At 40.3% G+C, this 19,991-nt stretch overlaps 1 protein-coding gene across 16 annotated transcripts in view; it reads right to left on the reverse strand.

Annotated features, from left to right (window-relative positions):
• The window catches only part of CTIF (cap binding complex dependent translation initiation factor), a 492,208-nt gene that overhangs the window by 464,592 nt on the left and 7,625 nt on the right, over positions 1–19,991 (reverse strand). Inside the window, exon 1 of one of the 16 annotated variants that reach the window (XM_069104465.1) lies at positions 19,802–19,944. The exons of the other annotated variants lie outside the window; for them this stretch is intronic. The gene's annotated coding sequence lies outside the window, so the exon portion shown is untranslated. Of the gene's footprint in view, positions 1–19,801; positions 19,945–19,991 lie in introns of those variants that run through there. 16 annotated transcript variants of the gene reach the window in all.

The following is a 19,991-nucleotide window of genomic DNA, read 5'->3' on the forward strand; positions in this document are numbered from 1 at the left end:
TCTCTCTCTCTCTCTCTCTCTCTCTCTCTCTCTCTCTCTCTCTCTCTTTCTCTCTCCTTCCCTCCCTCCCCCTACCAATGAGGAATTTTTGATTAAATGATCTCTAAGCTACCTTCAAGATCTAATAATGATAAATTTGGATCTCTACATTTTTAATGATTATTTTAGCCTCGCATAAATTAGCTGCACCTCCATTTCTCCTCTCTCTCTTTCAGAAAAATAAAAGGAAGCCAATAAGACTAGGAAAGCATCTACGGTTGTGTTGTGATTCCCAGTTCTGACTTTCTAGAACCTGAAGATACCACCTGCTATCTCCAGGAGTATCTAAAAAAAAACCCTTCAAAACAAAATTAATTTTAATTCATTCCATTTTAAAAATAAATCTGTGAAGATAGAAAGGTCCCATGTACACCAAAATATTCATAGCAGCAATGATTGTAGTAGCAAATAAATAGAAACAAAGTAGATTCCCACTAAAGGAGGAACATTGCAAAGAAACTATTGTCCATGAATGTAATAGATATAACTGCACTTTAAGAAACAATCCCAAGAATGCAGAGAAGCATTGAAAGATTCATGAATAGAAGCAGAGAGAAGGCAGCAGAGTCAGAAAAACTGTAGACATGATGACTACAACAACATAAATGGGAAAAAATTACCACAAAAAATAAAACTGACAGCTGTCTGGTGGGAATGACGAAGCCTGTCCCTGAAGGAGAGATGAGAAAAATGCACCTTATTCTTTTCTTCAAAGAGGCAGGGCGTGGGATGCTGCTTATAGTTTGACTCAATTGTGATTGAATCTCCTTCCCCACATCTTTCTCCCTCTCTTTCTCTATCCTTCCTTCCCTTTCTTTTTCCATCTCTCTTTACCTCCTTCTATCTCTGTCCTTTCTCTCTCTTTCCCCCCCAATTCCTTCACTCTTTCCCCTCCCCCTCTCCCTCTCTCACTTCTTAGAAGTGATGGCTCTCAGGATACTGCCAGGAGGCAAATTTTGGCTCAATATAACAAACTTTCTAACAATTAGAGCTGTCCAACGAGGGAATGAGCTGACTAACTCACAAAGTAGTGAGTTACCTGCATCACAGTATCCAGACAGAGGCTGGAGGACTGACAAGTATGATTCCAGTATTAAGTGTATATATTTGGGTTAGGCTCGATTATCTCATGACCACTAACTATAATCCCAACTTTCAGGTTTTATGTTTCTATGAGTTTGAACTGGGTCACCCACAGAATAATGAATCTCAGACCTGAGATCTGCCTGGGGCAATTCCCCTGAAGTTCCTCCATTCCCCACTCCCCCCAGTCTCCAAAGCCAATCAGGTTACAATCTCTCCCACAAATACACCGGCTGAGAGCTGCTGAAAGATACAATACTGATGAAGCGCCTAAACATGATTATTATTATTTCCTTCCTGGCTCTATTTTGACTCTTTCCAAGGTTTCAACTCCTCCTACATGCCACTCTGCAAATATATAACCCATTAATTTTAGTCTATTTGGCAAGTACACTGAAATGAATCTGACTCCATCATCCTGCCTCAGGCTTGGGAGTAAACTCCTTCCTTTTCTCGTAGGTAATGTGGGGAAGGAAGCAAGAGGGCTAGTAATATTTACAAAGTACCTGATAGTGCTGTGTATTAAGTAAGAATTCTGGAGAACTTGATTCACTAAGGGAGATACTAACAAATGGGACAAGTTAAAACTTACAAATGTCTCACAGTCTATATTTACCTAAGCAGAGGAATGGAAGATCCAATCAATCAATAAACATTTTTTAAGCACCTACTATATGTCAGGCAGGGTAGCTAGGTGATGCAATGGATAGAGTGCCAGGTGTGGAGTCCAGAAGACTCAACCTCAAGAGTTTAAACCCTGCCTCAGATACTTACCAGCTGTCATTTAAGTCACTTAACCCTTTCACTTGCCTCAGTTTCCTCACCTGTAAAATAAGCTGGAGAAGGAAAGAGCAAATCACTCCAGTGATTTTCCAAGAAAACCCTAAATAGGGTCACAAAGAGTTGGACACGACTGAAAAACAACAGAGTATGCCAAGCACTGCACTCAACACAAAAAGAGGCAAAAGACAGTCTCTGCCTTGAGGAGTTCACAATCCACTATGGAGACAGACTTCTCCTATCTACCTCCTCTAACATATCATAATACCTTGTACCTCTCTCATACTCTTAGCATAATATTCTTTCAATCATCCTGTATCTCTTCTGCCCCAAACCTCTTGAGAAGGTTGTCTACAATAGGCATCTCCCATTTCCTCTCCTCCCACTCCCTTCTTAACTCTACAATTTGGTTTCCAACTTCATCTTTCAACTGAATCTGGGCTCTCCAAAGTCACCACTGATCTTCTCCTAATCTCGGTGCTCATTCTTCTTGACTCCTCTGAAGCCTTAGACATTGCTGATCACACTCTAATCCTCGATGCTCTCTTCTCTCTAAGTTTTCAAGACCCTGATCTCTCCTGGCTGTCCTCCTACCTGACAGTCACCTTTGCTGGATCCTCATCCAGATCACACCCTCTAACCATTGGTGCCCACAGGTTCTGTCTTGTGCCTTTTTCTCTTCTCCCTCTATACTCTTCAATTGGTGATCTCCTCTGCTTCCAGTGATTTAGTTACCATCTCTATGTTAACGATGCTTAAATCTACCTACCCTGCCATAATCTCTCATCCTCTATCTAAAACTGCCTTTCAGACACTTAGAATTGATGTCTTCAACTCAACATGTCCAAAACCGAACTGATTATTTTTTGTCTCAAACCCTCCTCCACTTCCAAACTCCCCGTTACTGTCAAGTGCATATTCATCATCCTGGTTCCCCAGGTTCAAACCCTAGGTGTCATTCTTGACTCCTCACTATCTCTTACCCCTCACATCCAATCTGTTGTTGAGGTCTATCCATTTCACCTTTGCAACATCTCTTGAATATGTCCACCTCTCTTCAGATACTGCTACCACTCTCCCTCATCACCTGGACTATTGCAATAGTTTGCAGATGCTTCTCTGTCACATTTCTTTCCACTTCCGTGCATCTTTGATTCAGCTACCAAAATGCTTTTCCTAAAGTACAGGCCTCACTATGTGATCTCCCCCTCCTACTCCATGAACTTCAATGGCTCCCTATCACCTCCAGGATTAAACACAAAATCCTGTTTGGAATTCAAAGCTCTTCATAACCTACCCACCCCCACATTCCATGCCTCCCTTCCAGTCTTCTTATACCTTAATCCCTGCCATGTACTCTTCAATCCAGTGACACTAGCCTGCTGCTCCATGAACAACACACTCCATCTCTCAACTCCAAGCATTTTTTTCTGGCTGCCTCGCATGCCTTTAAGGTTCTCTTTTCTCACCATCTCCTACTGGCTGCCCTTGCTTTCAAGTCCTTATTAAAATCTTACTTTCTACAGGAAGCCTTTCCCACTTCCTCTTAATTATACCACCTTCTCTCTCTTAATTATACCACCTTCTCTCTCTTAATTATACCACCCTCTCTCTCTTAATTATTTTTTATTTATACTGTGTGTACTTGTACCAGAAAAGGTGTTTTTCAGACCCAAATGCAAGATTTTATTTTTATCTCTACTAAATTTGTACTTCTGTTCAGTCCAATATTTGAGTCTGTTGTGATCTTATCATTTATCAAATACTGCTTTCTATCATAGCTATTTGTGTATATGTCCCATACTTTCCTGGACTGGAATCTTTTGGAGAAGAATGTCTCTCTTTTGCATCTTTTAATTCTGCCGTAATACCTAGCTAGCACAGTGTCTTACATAAGTGCATGCTCAATAAATATTTCTGGAATACTTATTTTGGTACTGTGATTTTATCAATGTTGACAGTCCCTCTCTGCATCCCTGATACAAACAGCAAAAGGTCTTCACGAGCTCCTTTCTCTGTAAAAACATTCATGACCTGTTAGGCAAACTTCTGGGGATGATCCTTTCTAAACATAGCCAGACTAGTCTTTGGGCAGCAGACACACATTCCATCACTGGACCCATACTCAAAGCCTTTCAAAATTTTATCAAATCCGTCAGAACCTGTGTTTCTTTGGTACGGCTTTCAAGAATTCAGGATTACTTCCACACCACAATGAGGCACCAGAGAATTACTTTGGGAGGACCATTTTTATGCTGTAACTTATTTATTTCTTTACCTATCTCATCCATTCTACTAGACTATAACCTTCCTGAGGACAAAGACTATGCCTCATTTATCTTTGTAGTTCCACTGCATCTGGGGTCATCTCCAGATGTCCTGACCTATGTGTCACCACTGAACTCAGATGACCTTGGAGGAGTGAGACTGATGACTTTGCACAGCTCTGCCTCACTTAAATCCATTCACCTGTAAGTCAAGACATCACCTACCTGATGTCACAAACAACCCCTACAGTACCTAGTACAGTGTTTTTCACATAGTAGGGGCTCAGTTAACTGCTTCATTAAATTAAATAAATAGCATCCAAAATCCCTTTAACAAATATTAACAGAAAACTGTTATTTGGAATCATGATTAGAAAGGTTTCCATCCATAACCAAAACAGCCGAATGGGTGAGTGGGAGCAGAAGAGGGCAGTCACACCAGGAGAGGGGCAATATTGTCCTCAGTTCTTCAGGAGTTCAGGAGTGAAAGATTTGGGAAAGGGGCATTTTTTTCCATCCCCTCCAGGGATAGAACCCTGAAGGTTGCAGCTAGCAGCACAGAGGGAAGCATATCTTCCTGGAAAGATGGTGTCCCAAGACACAGTTTAGTTTCTCTTATGCTAGTTACAAATTTAACTGTGCCACACATGTTTTCAAACAAGTAGGAAACTTCAATTGCACCATGAAAAAAGATGATATCTCTTCATATAAGGATTCAGTTGAACGATGGCTGAATGTGAAAGGTTTGTCTTGGCATCAGCCAGAGCTGTGTTTGAATTCTGGCTTATTTTCTGCGGGGTTTTGGCCAAGTCATTTCCTTTCTCTGGGTGAAGGTTTCCTCATATCTGTAAAATGATGGGGCTGAATTAAAAGGCCTCTTAAAGTTCCCTTCCAGCTCCAGATTTAAGATACTATGAACTCAGTAATTCTGGAAATTACTTCTTCTGGGGCTTAAGAATCTATATTTATAGTATAAGATCATTGATTTCAAGATCTATCAGTCATAAACAGGGAAACGAAACAGGAGATTTGAATCACATTTAAACTGAGTTGATTTTTTTTTTATTTCAAAAATCTATTACAGATGCATTAAATAAATTTAGCTTTAATGAAGTAAGTAAAAATCACTAATACCCTATGGGGACAAACCAGGCACTTGGCAGCCTGAGATTCCGAACCAGATCCCAGAAACCTATCTATGGGCATTTCAGCAAATCCCTGCCTCATTTCTCATCTGAGTTTCCAACTCCTCCTTCTGCCCTGCCTCTTCCCCCCTCCTCCACAGAGACCTACATCTGCTGTTGGTCTTTTGAGGCTGCCCTGAAATGGCCCAAATGGAACAACTTCAGACTAAAGAGTTAGAGGTCCCTGGTTCAATGCTGGGTTTCCAACCATTGCATATTGCCTATGGCTGGCTGGCTTTTGGTGCTAATGAGGTAATAAAGGACAGAGTCATGATCTAAACCCCAGGCCTTCAGACTCAAAATCCAAATTCAGTATCTGGGAATAAAGAGATGAACAAAGTATACTCCCTGCTGTAAAAAAAAAAAAAAAAAGCTTTCAGGCTAGTGTAGGCCAAAACCATCAGATACCTATGAGAAAGGGGTCAAATATGAGAAATGCTATGAGACATGAAGGTGGGGGGGCAGGGAGAAGAGAGCTATTCTTGCCCCGTTCATCTCTGAGAACTTATCACTAGAGAAAATCTGTGTTGACCTCAGAAGGGGTTGAACCAGATAGATGACCTCTAACGTCCCTCCTATGATAACTAAGGTTCACTTCTCTGTGAAATTTTCAGTCTCCTCATCTGTAAAATTAGGGCTAGATGACCTTTAATGTCCCTTCTAGTAAATTCATGATCATAAGATCCTATGACCAGGTGTCACTTTTCTGGGCCTCAGTTTCCTTTTATGTAAAGGAGAAGGTTGCACTAGATAACCTCTAAATTCCCTTCTAGTGCTAATTCTTACAAAATGTTCATTAATTGAATGAATGAACTACTAAAAGCCCTAAGCCACATCTCTTGCATTCTGGAGACACATAACCTCAAACTAGCATGCCTGAAGACGTCTGGATAAATCATAGTATTTAGTAGATCCAGAATTGCTTCCCTCAGCCTGGACAAATGCCACAAAGTCCTATCTAAAAGGGAGAAGGATTTCCCATGACTGCTCAGACATCCCAGTAAAGATATATTCTAGTGGCGGCCAGGTAGCACAGCGAGTAAGAGCACCGGCCCCAGAGTCAGGATGACCTGGGATCAAATCTGGTCTCAGACACTTAGCACCCACTCAGAAATAACTGGCCGTGTAACCCTGAGCAAGTTACTTAACCCCAATTGCTTAGGAGCAGCCAGGTGGCTCAGTGAGTAAGAGCACTGGCCCCAGAGTCAGGATGACCTGGGATCAAATCCAGGCTCTGATACTTAGCACCACACCCAGAAATAACTGGCCGTGTAACCTTGAGCAAGTTACTTAACCCCAATTGCTTAAAAAAAAAAAAAGATACATTCTAAAAACAGAGGGCTGGACTGTATACCTTAGATTAAGAAGGGGCTTTAGGGAGCAGATTGGAGGAGGGGATATCCTGTGGGACCGCTATTTTGGGGGGGTGGGTAGGGGAAAATCGGGGAGAAAATTTGTAACTCAAAATCTGGCGGAAATTAATGATGTAAATCAGAAATTAATAAAGCATTTGGAAAAAAAAAAGAAGGGGCTTTATGGATGATTGTCCCTACTGACCATGTTCACACACATGTAGAGCTAGAAAGAAGAGCTTAGGTTTCATCTAGAACAACTTTCTCATTTTACAGATGGAGAAACTGAGGTCCAAGGAGAATAAATGTCTTGGCATGGATGACAAATGAAATCAATGGTACAACCAGGACCAGAATTCAGACCTCTCCTCAGGGCTCTCCTTCCAGTGTTTTCATACCCTCTAGAAAACCCTGTTCAACCTTCAGGGATTGTCTGAGATAACACCAGAGTCCAAGACAAAAGAAGAAAATGTTTAGCATCTGTATACACAGACAAAGAATCTCCATCTTGAATGGCCACCAAAAAAAGTTAGCTGTGGATCAGGAAGGAATGTTCCAGAGTCTCTTGGGATATATGATTTCTTTACTTAGAATACTTAGATGGCTCCTTGCCTGGCTCTCCAAAATGTGTCTGTCCTTACATGACTCCTTGCCTGGTATTCAAGGCCTTCCAAAATGTGCCTGCCTTTCTATATTTCAAGCTTTATTTCATAATACTTCCCTACTATCTGCATTGCACTCCAGACTAACCATCACTACTTGTATTACTCAGCTCTCAAGTCATTATGCCTTCTTAAAATACTCACTAAATCTGAAATGACCTTCTACCTTCACTATCTCTGCCTGCTGGAGTCTTCCTTCAAGGCCAAATTCAGATGCTACTTCCTCCATAAAGCCTCCTCTGTTTCTTCCAGTTGGGAACAATTTTTCCTTCTCTAGGCTCACCACTTTACATCTTTCTTTGTTTTCATATTGCATTGTGAATCATACTGTTATCATGTATTTGGATGTGTCCTATCCTGCCAGCTAAATTTTGACTCCCTAAAGAGAAGGATAGCATCTTTAGCAATCTTTGCATCTTCTCCTCCAGGCTTCCATACCATCCTTGGCACAAAGTATAATAAACATTTGTTGGATGAATAAAGAAAAACCTGTATAATATATGTTGAGTGGTTTAAAATGCTGAGATGTACCTAAATTAAACAGTCAATTAATTCAACAAACATATGAGCACCTACTCTGTTTGCCTGCAAAAGTATGTTGATATTATTAGAGTATGCTGTGGCCTATTAAGGATACCTTCATCCCTTTGAAATCCATCCTGCAGCTCACATCAGTCCCCAGAATCTCTACCACATGCAACAAAACACTAATCACTTCACAGGTTCAGCCAGTGCATCTGGGGAGTAAGTTTATATCTCTAGTGTCCTATCTGTGTAACTTAGAATATAAGCCCTAGGCGTAAAAAACCACATATTCTATATCTAAAGAGACTGCTAAACACACTGTTGGTGCTTGGCAAATAAACAGCAACCTCTAAGCAGGCCAGGTTTAGCTTCAGTGGAGAAATCATCCAGGTATCTTCATTTGTGAACTGACTCCCTTCCCCAGAGGTGAGGTCTGAGTACCAAGGTTGTTAAGTCAGGCGTCATCAGAAAACCACCAATATTCCGAAAGCTACCGAAATTCCCATTACCAAGAAATGGACAGATGCAGGCTTGTTCTGGGCAGTGCCCCTGCCTCTAGAGCTGTTTTCTAACCTTTCCCCTCTCGGTCACTTCCCTCCTCTAGTGCCCTGGAGCACTGTGATATTTGGTTTATGCTGATAACGAAAAAGAATCACCAACAGCTATGAGTCCTTACATAGCATCTAATTCAATCTCATCAATTTGCAAGAGACAAAATTAAGAAGACAAGGATTTTGGCTTGTCCAAGGCCATGAAGCTATGGAACCCAAAATCAGGTGTCCCAATTCTTAATCCAGTGCTTTCTCTACAATACTGTGCTTTTCCCTTGACGGGCGATAATGACCAATAAAAATCGCTTAAACTGTGAGGGTAAGTAGGTTCTAACAGAGAACAAAGTCATAAACAAAAGGGATGAAACTCTACAGGGGAATGGCAGGCACCAGTCAATTATAAAGCATGGCTGGGGGTGGGGGTGGAATATTGGAGCCTTGCCAAGAAAACAGAATTCATGCCACTAGTTTAAATCATGGATGGCCCTGACAATTACAGACTGCCTGTATGAGACTGGTGGGGACAATGGGAAAATAATCAGGCCATTGTCCTATAGCCCTGTCTGACACAGCCTCACTATGGAGAAAATTCATAGATCTTGAGCTGGACAGGACAGACCTTAGAGGTCATCTAGTCCAAATCCCTCATTTTACATATGAGGAAACTGAAGCCCCCCTAAGTGAAATGACTTGTTCAAAGTCACACAAGTTAAGTGGCAGGGCCAAGAACCCTCTGACTCCAAAGTAGACATTTTATTACTTGGTTGACTGGGGATGTGGTGAGAGTGAGGCAACACTCACCCCTATAATGTGAATGTGAACCTGTCCTCTAACTCCTGGTCTGGTATCCCTTCTATAGTACTACATGATTCAGAAGCACATCTTATGGCAGTAACCCATTCTCCTATCTGTTAAGAGTCCATTTAATTTTTTGTGATGTTATCTGGCCCTCTGAACATTCAATTTCAAGCTTTCTCCTTTGAGAAAGTGTTTATGACATATAGAGATAACTCTTCAGAGGTGAAATTGTTATCCATACTGATTTCTTAAAAAAAAAAAAAAAGATTCTGAAAGGGAACGGAAGAGCTTCCAGGCAGTCGCAATGTAAAGAAATAAGTCTCTAAAGAGACTCCTTGGGCTACTGCCAAGAGCTTAGAGACATAGGATGTGTATAAGATATGGAGTGAGGAGCTAGGTAACTGAGGGTGTGCACGGGAATGACAAGGTTTGATAAGAATAGTATGTCAAGAAGGTCAAAGCCCAAATGATCAGAGGCTCCAGGTAAACACTAAAGACCCAAAAAAGGGCCTTTGCAAAACAAACAAAAAACCAAAAACCCAATGCTATTATGGGCAAGAGGGAAGATTGAGGAAGGGGGAGATAACTGATAAGAGGCATAACCACTCAACTCCAATTTTGCTTTTGTTTTCTTTACTAAAAAAGAAAAAAAATTTAGACCAGAAAGCAATCATAGATTTAGTTTAAGAATTTGTCAGGAATGACAACAGCAGCAATAAAAAAAATCAAAACAAGGTGACTCTTGCAGGAAATTCTGAGAACAATAAAGTGCTTTGTAAATAGGTGGGGAAAAAACAAAGAGATGATAGTTGCTTAAAGTGTATCAGATAATATTAGCCAAGGGATAGAAGGTAGCAGTACTCAATTCTTACTTCTTTTCTGTTTTCTTAGTCAAGGAGAGTATGTTTGGACTGGAAAGGACAAAACAAAAATGGATAATAGGGAACAGAATCCTAAAATAAACAGGAAGATATGAGATGAGTTCTCAGGTAACAAGTCTCAGATGAATCACACCAGAAGCTACAGCAGAATCATAGAATGACAGAATTTGAGAATTGGAATACATCTCAGCAGTCATCAGGTCTAACCCTTACACAAAAAAGAATGACAACTACAACATTCCCAACAAACAGTCATCTAGCTTCCGCTTGGAAGCCATTTCATTTTGGGATGGCTCTCATTATTAGTAAGTTGGGGTTTTTCCTCTGATATCAGGTCTAAATTTTCCTCTTTGTGACTTCCACCATTTAACTCCTAATTAAAATTTTACCTTCTACAGGAAGCTATCACTCTCACATCCCTCCTCCACTTCCTCCCAAAAGAAAGGAATTAAGGTAGTCTGTATGATCCAGTCTGCTCTTGAGGAAGACATGCTAAAAGCTGTGTTCATTGCTTCCTTTTCTTATTTTTCACTAACCACCTATTTTAATATTATAGAATTTTGCCAGGAACTGAAGTCAAACAAGATGGCCTATAGTTTATAGACTTTACTCTTCTCCCATGTCTGAAAATCAGAACAATTGCCTTCTTCCATTTTCTAGTCTTTTAGAGATCAGTAACAGTGGCTCCACAATTATATTAGTGCCTGTCCTCTGCTGATTATCTCCAATTTGTCCAGTATACATCTTGTTTGTACACAGTTTTTTACATGTTGTCTCCCTCATTAGACTGTGAGCTCATAAAAGCTTTTGTTTGGGATACAGTAGGTGCTTAATACATGTTTGTTGACTGACTGGCTTCTCATTCTGTCCTCTAAAGCCAGAAAGAATAAATCTAATCCCTCTTCCATATGAGAGTCCTTCACATACTTTAAGGCAGTTACCATGTTCCCCTGAGTCTTTTTTTTTTACCCCAAGTTAAACATGGCCCATTTCTTTAACTAATTCTTATGTCACAAAATTAAGGCTCTTTACCATCCCATTTCCCTCCTCTGGACATTTTCTAACATTTCCAATAATAACAATATCCTTCTTAAACCATGAGGTCTAGAAGTGAACACAGCACTTCAGACGAGGTCTGACAAAGGCTAAATTCGAAGGGGATTATTCCCTCTCTAGTTGTAGAAGCTATGTAGACCAAGACTGCATTAACTCATTTGGCTGCTACATCACCCTACTGACTCATATTGAGTTTTCATTTGCCTAAAACTCCCAGGTCCTTTTCAAAACCACTGCTATCTTCCCATGTCTCTCCTAGCTTGCATTTCTGAAGTTGTTTTTTTGTACCAAATGCAAAACTTTATATTTATATCTACTGAATTTTTAACTTCTTAGTCAATTTTTCTTGGCACTAACCTGTGAAGATCCTTTTGGAGCCTGACTCTGTCATCCTTGGGTAACCCTTCCAGCTTTGTATCATTTTCAAATATGAGGTGAGCATATACCATTCATGCTTTTTATTGAAGTAATTGAAAAAAAATGTAAATATATATTCAGGGCCAAGTACAGATCCCGATGGACTCCACTAGAGATTTCCTTACATAATTACAGAGCCACTGTCACTGATCTCTACAAGACTAGACAATGGAAGAGGGCAACTGTTCTTATTTTCAAAAACAGGAAAAGAATGAAGTCTAAACTATAAGTCATCTTGCTTGAGTTCAATTTCTGGCAAAATTCTATAATATTAAATAGATGATTTGTGAAAAATAAGAAAAGGAAGCGCTGAGCACAAACTTCTAGCATGTTTTCCCAAGAATAGAATAGATCATATCAGACTACCTTAATTTCTTTCTTTTGGGAGTCAGAGGAGGACAGATATGGGAAAGTGGGTAGGGTTATTAGACTAGCAGATCAGAGGGTGTCATCGCTATAGATTATATCTAGCTTGTGCATAACAAAAAGGGATTCAAGGTAGACAACGGTATTTTAGTATTTAGAACTGTTTGAATCATTGGACTCAAACAGTATTCACTAATAGTTTTGTGTTAAATTGGAAAGGGATCTTTATTGGAGGGTCCCAAAGATTTTTTTTTTCTTGGCACTAAGCTGTTTAACATTTTTACCAATTATTTAGATAACAGCATACTTATCAAATTTGCAGATGATGAGAATAACATCAGGTTTCTTTCACAATTCTGTCCAGAGGAAAGGATTCTTTAATTTTTTTTTGTAGTTTATTTTTTTATTTTTTAGTTTACATCATTCATTTCCACAAGATTTTGAGTTACAAATTTTCTCCCCATTTTCCCCCTACCCATCACCCCAAAACAGCAATCCCATTGAATATCCCCCACTCTAATCTGCTCTCTCCTATATCTTCCTCCATACCCCCTCTGACTTTCCAGTAGGGCATAGTAGATCTCTATACCCCAGTGCCTATATATCTTATTTCCCAGTTACATGTAAAATAATAACAATAATATATATGTATATTTTTAACATTTTATTTTAAACCTTTGAATTCCAGATTCTTTCCCTACCTCCCTCTTCAACCATCCTTACTGGGAAGATAAGCAATTCAATATAGGTTGTATATGTGTAGCTATGCAAAACATTTCCATATTGTGAAAGCCTGACTATATTTCCCTCCCTCCTATCCCACCCCCCACTTGTTCTATTCTCTACTTTGATCCTGTCCCTTTTCAAAAGTGGGTGCTTCCAACTTCCCTCTCCCCAAATCTGCCCTCCCTTCCCTCATCCCCCCTCTCATCTCCTTTCCCCCTATTCTCCTGTAGGGAGATATACCCTATTTAGTGTATATGTCATTCCCTCCCCAAGCCAAATTCAATGAGAATAAGGTTGACCCATTCCCTTTTGCCTTCCTGTTCTTCCCCTCCATTGTAACAATTTTCCCTTGCCTCTTCTATATGAGATAATTTACCCCATTCTATCTCTCCCCATCTCAGAGGAAAGGATTCTTAACTAAATCAGGAATGGAGATGAACACAAAAGATAAATAGACATTTTTGACTATGGAGAATTAAAGTTTTTGAACAAATAAAATCATGGAAGGTCAAAATAGAAGAGATGTTACTGTCAGAAAAATATCTGTGCCAAATACCAATAAAAGTCTAATATCCAAAACACACGTGGAATTGACAAAATCTGTAACATCAAGTGCTAGTCCTCAAAGAAGAAAAAAGGATAGAAATAGCTTTTAAAAGAATCACTGAAAATTATAAATGCGGTTCTGAAAACATGCTTCAAATGACTAAGTTAAATGCAAATTTTAAAAGCTCTGAGGTTTCAATTCACAGGATGCAAATTGGCAAAGGGCAAAAAATGGGAACAATTAACATTAGACGATATTTGCTAAGACAGGCTATATGGCCAGTTCGATACCCACAGCAGCTGCTATGAATATGCAGATGTATTTCCAGGGTTGAATCAAAAAATTTAACAACTCTCTTCCTCAAAAATGAAACCAAGATATTTATTCAGACACCAGAAAGTCAATTCCACCACGGTTAACAAAGAAGCTTTATACACATCATGGATCCAGGCAACACCGACCTCCCCAGACATCCCCAAGCCTTCTCTCCTTTAGGCCTCCCCAAAAACAAGCTCCTCTAGGCAAAATTCCTCCCTCTCTCACTCAGCTAGCTGCTCTGCCTCACTCTCAGCTCCACCCATACCATGGGCACTATGTGACTGAAGCTGTAGGCTGGGCCAGAGCTCAAAGCAGGTCACATGGGCCTATTAAGGGCCAGGGAAGATCTTCAGATTCCTTTAACATTACACAGGTGCACGAATACACTGTTGGCAGAGTTGAGAAATGGAACCAAGCATTCTGGATATCAGTTTGGAGTTATGCAAGAAAAGTGACTACACTGTCCTTACCCTGTGACTCAGTAATCCCACTCTTGAGCATAAAGAAGTCAAAGACACAATCAAAGGTCTGATATATACTCAAAATTCATAGCAGTGCTCTTCCTTGTAGTAAAGAACTGTAAACAAAGCGGGTGCTTATCAGTTGTCGAATTGTTTAAAAAAACAAAACAAAACAACCCTATGTTATAGAAATGTAACTGAATATTACCATGTAGCAAGAAATGACAAAAGAAATTCAGAGAGACAGAAAGGTATGTATGAAATGATTCAGAGAGAAGTAAACAGAATAATATACAAGTGTAAATGGGATGACCAACAAAAAAAGAAAGCAAAACTATGTAACTGGAAAAAACAATAAGGTCCTATAGAGCAGAAAAAGAAATATTCCTTCTCCTTCTCCCTAGCTCCATCCCCCACAGAGGAGAGGACTCTTAAGGGCAGAATACTGTAAACACTAGTAGATGTTGTCACCATATCAAATGGTTTTGCTTAATTGCTTTCCTTTGTTACAGCTAGGGGTTTAGTCTGGAGGAAGAGATTGACATGGCTGTAATGCTAAGACAAATGACATCAATAACATGTTTTGGGGTTTGTTTTTTTTGGGGGGGAAGGGGAGGAGATTGGCTCTCTATCTTGCCCTGGCTAGATCAGCACAGAAGTTTGGTCTGCTCTATTTCTAACCTGGCCTGATTTGTCCTTCCTTAGGCAAACTGGTTCCCCCACCCTCAATTCCCCACTGGATGGGAGAGGAATACTCATATTTTCGCTGAACTTTGTGCAATCATTTTTAGTTCTGCTGCAGCTCAAAATTCCTGAGCTCAAATGATCCACCAGCTTTAGCCTGACCAGTAGCAGGGACTGTAGGAAATTGCTACCATCCTCTAGCTTCTTTTTTCACCATACTGAATATTTTTTCCAGATGATACATACCTAAAGCTAACACACTAGATAACAAAGCCAGATTTGAAAGATCCTGACACATTAGAATAGTGGACTGAATCTAAGATCATGAAATTTTATTGGGATAAATGTCTACATGATTTCAAAAATCTACTTCAAAAGTATGAAACAGGGAATGCAGAGCTATATAGAAGCATGTTTGAAAAAAAGATCTGAGGGTATTAGAGGACTGCAAGCCCAATATGAGTCAATAATGTGATGGCAGATAGGGCTAGGGACTGAACCTGTAATTTCATTGGCGGGGGGTGGACCACTAGATGAAAAAAAGCCCTCTCTCCCAATGCAGGTTGGTGCATTCTATGTAACTTGTAGCTGTAGAGGGTTGCCTAGATCATTGAGAGGTTAGGTGGCTTGACCAGTCACATAGCTAGGATATGATAAGAGGCCAAACCTGAATTCAGATCTTGAGCACTCCAAGACTAGCTCTTTAGATTGCATACCAAGAATCTGATATGAGAGCTTAAAAAGCTAATAAAACTTTTAGGTGGATTTAATCATCTCAATATTCTCTCTTCTAGTCATTTCAGTGGTAACCTCTGAAATACTTGAGCACAGGTTCATTAGGAAGGACATTGTTAAAAGTGGAGAATATCCAGAGGAAGTTGCCCCTGATGGTAAAGGACCTTGAGAGATCAATTCTTATTCAAGACTGACCGAAGAAAATAGGGGCATTTCAGATGGAGAGAAAATTGCAGAGGGAGTATATGATCTTTAAGTATTGAAGGGCAGTCAGATAGAAAAGGGAGCAGAGATAAAGTGAGAAAAATCTAAGTGCAGTGAGTGGAAATGGCAGAGATTGATTGAAGTCATAAGGAAAATAAAAAATGGAAAGGGCTACCTCCAGAGGCAGAAGGTTTCCCCCACTTAAGCTCTACAAGCCAAGGCTGGATGGTCCTATGTCACATGGGCTGAAAAAGGGATTCTCATTCAGGTTAAGGTTCCAACCAGAGTTCTCTGAGATCCCTCCAAGCCTAGAGCTTCTCTTTGCCCTCAAGTATTTCTGCTTTTGAGAGCCCAAAGAACTAGTGAGTGCCTTACTTATAAAATGAGATCTCTACAATGCAGTCCAGAAAGATCAGAGGAGATCCTATTTGGCAAAGCTTTTTTTTCCTCTAGGCTCCTCTACACTAGCAGTCTTTATGCTGAAAAAGATTTATCTAAAATCTCTAAATGCCATGATACCACACCTTGTGTCCAAACAGAGTACATCTCTCATCTATATTCAAGCAGCCCAAGCAGAATTTCTTTCTGCCAAGTAGTCAGAATTTCACAGCATTTCTGGGTAACAAAACAACAGAAGATAATCAAGATAGGAAGTGTTTGGCTAAAGGGGACCTTTAATCTAGAAAAGGAGAATACTTAGGAAGGCCATCATAGCTAGCATTTATACAGAGGCTACTATATGCCAAGGACAGCTAAGTGGCACAGTGAATAGAGTGCCAAGCCTGGAGTCAGGAAGACCTGAGTTCAAATCTGACCTCAGACACCTACTAGCTGTGGGACCCTGGGCAAGTCGCTTAACCCTGTTTATCTCAGTTCTTCATCTGCAAAATGAGCTGGAGAAGGAAATGGCAAACCACTGTAGCATCTTTTTGTCAAGAAAACCCCAAATGAAGTCACAGAGAGTCAGACATGACTGAAAAGACTCAATATCAACAACAACAAAACAAAACTACGTGCCAGATTCTGCGCTGGGTGCTTTACAAAAATCATCTGATCTGAACCTCACAATAACCCTTGGGAGATTGCAACTATTATTATCCTCCTCTTACAGCTGAGGAAACTGAGGTAAACAGAGGTTAAGTGACTTTCTTCTTCTCTCTGAAGGGCTGTCATAGGGCACAGGAAGTAGATTCCTTCCCCAGCCAATAGCACTAAGACCAATGGTTGTCAATTAAATGGAGGTAGATCGGGACTCAACAGTAAGAAGTACCTTCTAGCAAACAGAGTCGCCAAACAACAGATTCTGGGTTAACTTAACAAAAGAATGGGCTGCTCTGTGACATAGTGAACTCTGCTACTGGAAGTATTCGAGCAGGGGATGGATGACTGTCTTCAGAGAGGCTGAAAACCAGCCTCCTCAATTAGATTCCAGGAGTTTACAAACTTCTGCAAGCAACTGGCTACTGTTATAATTGAAGGGAAGGGGTGGGGAGGGGGGGGGGGAATAAGAGAAAGAAACCAACCTAATGGATTCTTCATTCTAGAGAATAAAGTAGGAAATGTAAGTATGGCAGAAAATAGACACTGAGGAGGAAGATGATATTTATTCCTGTCTTCCAGATGAGGGGACTGAGGCACAGAAAGGTTCAGTGAAATAGTCACATAGTCTGATTTGGAAACTTGGTATCCTGGCTCTGAGTCTAGTGTTCCATCTATACTGTTTCATACCAAGTAAGATTGGGTATTAATATCCACAAATACTACATAGCACATAGAGATAACTGAACATTGGCAGCTGTTGGGTACTGCATCGGCCAAGGAATCCAATGGGGGTAACAGGGAGAAGGAGCCACGTCTTTTTACGAAAATTCTCTTAATTTAAATTAGCAATGGGAGCTATGGTCTCCCTTCCAAGAGGCTCTTTCCTTCAGAAAGCATTATCTCTATAGTTGAAAATGGTTTACAGGGTTACAACATAGTCCCAAGGAATTTGTGTAGATCTAGTAACACATATTGTGCACTTCATTTTAAGACAATTTTAGAAGCTTTTATCACTGGCAACTTTAAGGTTCCTGTGTTTTCTGTGGTTGGGGTTTTTTGGTCTTCTCACCTTCTCCCTAACTCACTCTGATGAACTAGAATTCCTATACCAGAAACGTACTTACAGAGAGTTTAACTAAATCAGGAAAGGATGAAGAGTCCAGGAAACATCTGGACAGCCTTAAGCTGCCTGAAATTCCTGGTTTAGGGAAAACTGTCAAAAATGACCTTGATTGTGGGGCTTCACCTCACCTTCTTCAGGAAGCATTCTCTGATCAAACTCACAGTCCCTGAAATCCTTCCCTGCGACACACACACATGACAACTTTAATCTGCATCCCTGTACCACTATGCATTTCATCCATAGCAGATTATGCTGCCCTCTTCTCTCTGTCGCATTCTCAATCTTTTTAATATAAAGAGCAGGGGAGAGAAAACCCCAACAAAGGCCCAAGGGTGGCTAGATAACATTTCCAAGATCACACAGTGAGTCAGCAGTGAGGCGAAAGAGCTGGCCGATTCCAACCGTTTCAGTTCCAGCCACCATCGCCTCTCTCACAAAGCAGCAGGACTTCGGTACATTAGTTTATCACATTATCAAGCAATAAAGAAACTTTGCTCTCTTTAGAGCTTCCACACAGGCTGCAGTTCACACATCTTTAAATCCTTTGTTCTCAGACCCACCGTTTTAGGTTGTCTGTCCCCATCCGGACTTCTCCTCCAATTTCATGTTTTGAATTACAATAAATAAATAAGCTTGTTTATTACAAGGGGCAACAACCTAGGCTTTGGCTACCATGAACATAAGCTGTTAAGGACCACAGAATTGAATTTTACAATAGAAAACTCTAAGAGATTCATATCTAAACATAGATAGATAGCAACATGTCATAGAATATCCCAGAGGCAGCCTTTGGAAACAGGCTTCCAAGTCAAAGCTAACATGTATATTGATCCTACCACTTTTTTCTCAGATACACCCATGTGTATGTAACCTGACTAACCCAACTAACTTTTTCCAACTAACTAGTTTTCTGGCCCAGACACCTGAGAGGAAAAAGATAGCTTGTGAAAAGGCACTGAGAAAAAGGGATGGAATGCCATATGTGATGAACAGCAAGTATGCCAGTCTGACTGGAACATAGTAGGTTTGAAGGGGAGTAAGTAACATGTAATTAAACTAGAAATGGCTGGAGTCAGATTGCAAAGGGCTTTCAATGCCAAAAAAAAGTTTGTATCTGATTCCAGAGCTATTGTAGTTTTCTGAGCAGGGAGGTGACATGGTCAAACAGACAATTTAGAAATATTAATTTGGAAGATGTGTGAATTATAGATTGAGGAAGGGGGAGACCTGAGAGGCAAGGCAACCAATTAGGAGACTATTCCTAATTATCCAATGGTCAAGGAGAGAGGCACTGAGGGCCTGAAATAGGGTGGTAGCTGAGGGAGTAGAAAGAAGGGAATGAATGTTAGCTATGTTCCAGACACAGAATTGCCAAGTCTTGTCAATTAATTGGATATGAGAGGTGACTGAGGAGAGGAGGCAGGATGAATACCAACTTGTGATCTTGAGTGACTTGGAAGAATAGTGTATTTGACAGAAATATGGAAGTTCAAAAGAAGGATGGGTTAGGAGGGAAAGATAATGAGGTTTTTTTGGACATGTTGAGACTGAGATACCACAAAAGATTTACTTGTAAAGATCCTAGGGGCAGGCGACGATTCAGGGCATCATCAGGAAGAATAGGAGTCAATCAGTAAGACTACCTTCTCTGTCCACTACTGTTCTCAACCTCATGGTTTATTTAATTGACCTCATAAGAGGATATTAGCATAACTAGAGTATGAGGGAAACATTTTGATCATTAGCCTTGGAAACAAAGGAATTAACACCAGCATTACAACTTTGTTACCAGGTTGAACATCGTTCAACATATAAGGAAAAAACAGCAAGCTTCGGTCCAACAGAATCGCTAGATTGAGAACAGGAGTCATATTCGTCTCATTTTCTACTCACACAGAAAAATAAGCAGTAGCTATAATTCACTTTGCCCAATAAGTATGCCTACATTTTTTATGGAAATGTAATACGATCTTAAGGCCTACTGAAAATTTCAGGACTTACAGGAAATCTGCGAGAATTCTTCTGTCAAGAGGGTAATCTCCCTAAGTAAAGTCGAAATTGCCAGGCACATCAATTCTGCCACTCCTACCGTGTATGCCCGCGCCTGCAGGTAGACCTTGACTAATTCATCTAACTACATAGTCCTTCCGGTTTTCTGGCCCAAACGCCCAGCCTGAGGAGAAAAACCTAA

Source organism: Petaurus breviceps, unplaced genomic scaffold (assembly GCF_028583685.1).
Source record: "Petaurus breviceps papuanus isolate PSGF00001 unplaced genomic scaffold, PetGlider_PUasm1.0 131, whole genome shotgun sequence".
Taxonomy (NCBI): domain Eukaryota; kingdom Metazoa; phylum Chordata; class Mammalia; order Diprotodontia; family Petauridae; genus Petaurus; species Petaurus breviceps.